We start from the raw sequence: 6213 nt of genomic DNA on the forward strand, positions 1-6213 counted from the left end.
CAAAGATTATCAGGGTCGGGCTATTCCTACCCTGGGCACTGGGTCGTTTTCTGTTATTTATGGTTCCTTTGCAGGTCATCTTCCGCTGATCGTCGTTCGGGACAGTCTGCCGACCCTGCTGGGCCTTGACTGGTTCGCTGCGCTGCAATTGGGGGTGTCTGGTATCCATGCTATCGGGATGGATGTCTCCGCTGAGCTGACCCGAGAGTTTGCTGAGGTGTTTAATGGCCAATTGGGTAAATACACAGGGGTGCCAATCTCATTCTCACTCGATCCTCAGGTGGCCCCGATCCGGCTTAAGCCTCGCAGAGTGCCTCTCGCACTGAGAGCCCGGGTAGATCTAGAGCTGGATAAATTAATTGCTCAAGGGGTTCTGCAGCCTGTGGAGTATTCCAAGTGGGAGACACCCATAGTCATTCCCCTAAAGCCGGACGGATCCATTAGGATCTGTGCCGATTATAAGGCGACCCTGAATAGGGCCCTCCAGGCTAATCATTACCCCGTCCCTGTAGTGCAGCATTTGCTGCACTCATTGGGCCAGGGCAAAATCTTCGCGAAGCTGGACCTGGCTCAAGCCTATCAGCAGCTTCCCGTCGATGAGGACACAGCCCTGGCCCAGACTATAGTTACACACCGTGGGGCGTTCAAGTGTACACGCCTCCAATTCGGGGTCTCTGTGGCCCCGGGAATTTTTCAAAGTCTCATGGAGCGCTTACTCCATGGGTTGCAGGGGGTGGTCCCTTACTTCGACGACGTCCTGATCGCGGCTGCGGATCAGGCGGACCTCGTTGTCAAAGTAAGGGCTGTACTATCCCATTTTAAGGAGGCAGGGCTGAAACTAAGAGCAGAAAAATGCCACATAGGAGTGCCTCAGGTCGAATTCTTAGGCTTCCTTATCGACGCGGCCGGTATCAGGCCAGCGCCTTCCAAGGTTGAAGCAATTAAGAATGCCCCTACACCAACCTCGAGGGCTGAATTGCAAGCATTCCTGGGGCTCCTTAATTTTTATGCAGTATTCTTGCCTCATAAGGCTTCCTTGGCAGAGCCCCTGCATAGACTCCTTGATAAGAAAACTCCATGGTTCTGGTCAAAGGAGGCGGCTGCCTCCTTTCAGGCAGTCAAGGATGTGCTCACTTCTGATGCCGTCCTAGTTCAATATGATGTTTCCCTACCTGTCTCATTGACCTGTGATGCTTCCCCCTACGGGGTGGGGGCGGTTTTGAGTCACCTGTTACCTAATGGGGCTGAAGCCCCAATTGCTTATTACTCCCGCACGCTCTCTGCAGCGGAAAGAAATTATAGTCAACTTGATAGGGAGGCCCTGGCAGCGGTGGCTGGAATCAAAAGATTCCACGATTATTTATATGGTCGCTCTTTCTCCCTAGTGACCGACCACAAACCCTTATTGGGTTTGTTGGCTTCTGACCGCCAAACGCCACTGGTGTTGTCCCAGCGCATGTCACGGTGGTTAGAATTTTTAGCTGCTTACTCATACCGGTTGCAATACAAACCAGGGAAGGCCATTGGGCACGCAGATGCCCTCAGCCGCTGTCCTCTCCCTTTTCCGGTCCAGGATCCATCTCCCGTGGGGTCTGTCCTTGTGATCAATGAATTTCCTGCCCTGGTGACAGCTAGCGAGGTGCGGACACGTTCTGCGTCCGATCCGGTGCTGTCTCGGGTTCTGGACTGGGTCCGGCGGGGCTGGCCGGATGGCCACCCAGGGACAGAATTCTTGCCTTTCTTCCACAGGCAACATGAGCTGTCTGTGCAAGAAGGTTGCCTCCTTTGGGGCCACAGAGTTGTAATTCCCACCATTCTGCACAAGAATATCCTGTCCAGTCTTCATGATGCCCACCCCGGAGTGGTGAGGATGAAAACTTTGGGCAGAGGTTATGTCTGGTGGCCTGGGCTTGACAAAGATATTGAGACCTGGGTTGCAAGGTGTTCCATTTGCCAACAGTCTAGGTCCGCCCCACCCGCCGCCCCAGTGCAAGAGTGGGATTCGCCCAAGGCCCCTTGGTCGAGGTTACACCTTGATTTAGCTGGCCCATTCCTGGGTCGTTCCTTCCTTATTGTGGTAGATGCCTACTCTAAGTGGGTGGAACTGTCCCTCATGTCTGTTACCACCACTGAGGCTATTACAAGAGTTTTGGAAGGGTTGTTCGCGACACATGGCCTGCCGGACACCGTCGTCACGGACAACGGCCCTCAATTTACATCAGCCCCTTTCCAATTATTTCTGGCCAGGCTAGGCATTCGGCACGCACGTACTGCCCCTTCACACCCGGCTGCGAACGGATTGGCGGAGAGGGCCGTGCGGTCAGCAAAGGAAGCCTTATACCGCCTAAGGGGGTCCGATTGGCATCATAGGGTCTTTCAGTATCTCCTGGCGCAACACTCTACCCCTACTCCCACGTCAAGGCTCAGCCCTGCTGAGCTATTGATGGGCCGGCGGCTCCGAATCACTTTGGACCGCCTTCACCCCAGCTATGCTCAGGCTGGACGGCCTAACGTCCAGCTGCCCGCTAGATCATTTGCTGTAGGGGATCTGGTCTATGCGTTCAATGTTAATCAGGGGGAAAGGTGGATGCCCGGCAGAATAATACAATTAACAGGCCCCTACTCTTATAGGGTTCAGCTCACTGATGGGAGAGTGTGGAGGCGCCACATTAACCAATTAAGGCGACGTGCTGCTGATGCAAACAACCCCATGTTGGCCCCTGAGGCACCCCCTTGCCCCTCGGTTACCGCGCAAGGGTTGCAACCACTGCTTACGGGCCCCGACTGCCTAGACCATGCAGAACCGCTTGCTGCCTTACCACCATCACCCGGCGAAGCCATTGGTCCGGAGCTTCCACCACCTGTCAGTCTGCCTTCGCCGTTGGTCCCAGAATCTGACGTGGCAGACACACCTTCATCGGAACCGGTCCTTCGCCGCTCGGGGCGGAGCCGACGCCGGCCGGCGTACTTGGCTGATTATGCATGCACGGTCCGGGTGGGAAGGAGTGTTGAGTCCTATGCCTAAACTAGCGTTTGAATGTTGATTGGAGCAGCCGCTAGCAACAAAAGTAGCGGGAGCCACCAGCTGTCGGATTGGCTACACAATTTGACAGCTTGCTATATAAGCCTCGCTCTGAGGAGAATTGTTGGTTCGTTGTGCTTTGCTTGGTTGTCAGTTTCTGTTAATACCCTCGTTACTACAATAAACAACTGTTAATGGGCGCCCGCTTCCTTGTGTGTTTAATCTGAATACACAACAGAAATAGTCACAGTTATATTACAGATGAACTTTCACCAGTTTGGAATTCTCTACCTTGGTGGATTAAATTAGTGTTTCTCAACCTTGGCAACTTTAAGTTGTGTGGATTTCAACCCCCTGAAAGTTGGCTGGGGAATTCTGGGAGTTGAAGTCCACATGCCTCAATGTGGCCAAGGTTGAGAAATATTGGACTAAATTACTAATCACCTGCACCCAGCAGTTTAGGCTCTTTAGGTTGAGACTGCTGATCCAGATTAAACTCAATGAACCATTGTCCTTGTCTCCTATAAAATAAGCAACGTTTAAACCATGTTTCCAATTTATAGCTGAGTAGAAGACTATAGTGCACAAATCATATTTCTCATTTTCAATATTTTTTGGGAGTTCTTTAAAGACTGTTGTTATGAGAACACTTATTGAAGAATTAATGAGCTTTAAGTGTAATGTTCATTAATGTTCATTTAATCCTATTCATAAATGCACCTGGGATAAATTATGCCATCTCCACTTTTATCAAACACTACTTGTACAGGAAAATAGCATGACATATTTTTCAAGGATTGTGATATGCAAAAAAAATGGCTAACATAAACAGCACTGAAAAGTTGACCATTGCCTATTATATTACAGCTTCAATTAAATGTGCTGCATCTAATTCTGCTTGTTTTGATCCATTGCTTCTTTTGTGCAATTTTCATGTCACACAAACTGAGTTTCCCTGTCAAAACACAGGTGCATTCATTGTAGTCTGAGTGCATAATATTAAATAATGTCTTTTTATCTTCTTTTTGTATCTTTATATAATGAACATCAATAGATTTTATGGATCTATTTATAAGTTAAAAGAAACTTATGAAATAAGACAGAAAACAAAAACAGTCCATAATCTAGGCTGGTGCGCTTCTTGATACGAATAGAAGCTCCATATGAGTCCATTGAGAAGCATAGTTATCAATGATATCTACAGATCTATTGAAAAGCCCACTGTCTAAATGATGCCATATTAAAAAGTATAAAATAATTATAAGTCCTTTGCCTATTTGCAGACAACCACAGTAAAACATTCTTTAGAACTTTCTTTTTCTGCTATGTCCACATGATATTGCTTTCAACTCATCCCCAGATCATGAAAAGCTTAAGTTGTCTTTAAGATGTACCAGTGTTAAAATGGTATTTACTGCATGCCTTTTTCCAATTTGATACAAAAGCAGCCTCAAGGTGTTAAAACTATATTACATTTTGTCACTCACCTTGAAGGGAAGGGAAGGGATCAGCAGTTACTGGGAACAAAAACAATAAAGGCGAATAGAGATCATCAAATTTCATATTGGTATCATCCTGAAAAGGTCTATCTAATGATCCTGAAAAGTCAATGCTGTCTTGATGACACATAACAGTCAATAGCTTTCTACAAACACAAGGATGTTTAGATAGGATTTCAATTCAGTAGTGGGGAAAGGCTTTGGTTATCATGCTGCACACAACCTTTTTCTCTACTAGCAATCTTGGTTCAAATGTAGGATCAGAAGAAGCTGTCTTATAACAAGCCGATTTGGCTCAACATTATTTTTACAGCTATAGGATTATTTAGAATTATGTGGAGATGCCGTGACTTAAATACCAGATCTGCATATAAAATATGTGTTCTGCTACTGAGCTGATCTTACCTGAGCTTAACTTCAAATGTGGAGCTGATAGTTTGCTTGACCAGGGTATTCTTCTTACCTTTCCTGAATTAGTCAGGAGAAGGTATACATTTTTGTGGATAAACAAGAGCTAGGCTATTTTTCACTTGTCTCAGTGCAAATTTCTGATGTTTGCTCCATTCATTCTCATGTCCATCAGACACATGAGACAATGTTATTAGACTCTATTTAGCTAGAGTCACTAGGCTCTGTTCACTAGCTCTTTTGTTATAATATATCATCCATTACCTCCCAGAAATCTCATTTTTGCATTTCAGACTCCAGAGATATTGGAGTCTGAAATGCAAAAGGGAGATTTCTGGGAGGTAATGGACGATATATCTAATTTGATAGCCATGGTTTGCATCTAATTTGATAGCCATGGTTAACTATCTAATGATAAACACTGTAGGCAGTGTTTTAAATTGAGACATCATTAGGATAGCTTCTCATGGGGTATCATATTTACTCTAATGATGTCTATTAGTTGTTGTTGTTTTTAAAATACAGTCTATATCTATACAAAAGCCAGACAAGGAATAATGGATGGAAACTGATCAAGGAGAGATTCAGCCTAGAAATAAAGAAGAATTTTCTGACTGTGAGAACAATCAACCAATGGAACAAAAGTTGCCTTCCGAAGTTGTGGGAGCTTCATCACTGGAAGCTTTAAAGAACAGACTGGGCTGCCATCTGTCAGAAATGGTGTAGGGTCTCCTGCTTGGGCAGAAGTGGGGTTGGACTAGATGACTGACAAGATCTCTTCCAACTCTGTTATTCTATTCTCTTCTCTTCTATTTTTTAAGTTTGATAAATCAAAGTTATGTTATCTCTTAGCTTTTTCTGCTGTAATTAGTTAAAATTTGCTCATGGGAAGAATGCTTAGATTAAAAAATTATTTACAATTAATGTAAGTAACTTCACCCAGTATTATTATACTCAATTGGAAAATTTTATTTAATCATTATGCTACTACCTTTATTATAGGCCTAGGCCAATTCATGTACAGGCCCAATCCTCTCCAGATGGCAAATTTCCATGCAAGTAACCCTGGTGAACTGACTTAGTGTGAATTCAAGTATTACGTTTAAATTTTTAGACTGCTTAGTAGTGTTATATAGTAGTGTGTTATTTGTCAAACAGTTATTATAACAGAAAAAATAAACAATTGAGACATTTTTCAAATTTATAAGAATGATTTGTCAATATCCTTATTTGCCAAGCCCAAATGAAATATTATTACGGTATTTCCTTTAATATATCCACCTC

This window comes from Pituophis catenifer, unplaced genomic scaffold (assembly GCF_029215685.1).
Source record: "Pituophis catenifer annectens isolate HBS135680 unplaced genomic scaffold, rPitCat1.0.hap2 SCAF_4, whole genome shotgun sequence".
NCBI lineage: Eukaryota > Metazoa > Chordata > Lepidosauria > Squamata > Colubridae > Pituophis > Pituophis catenifer.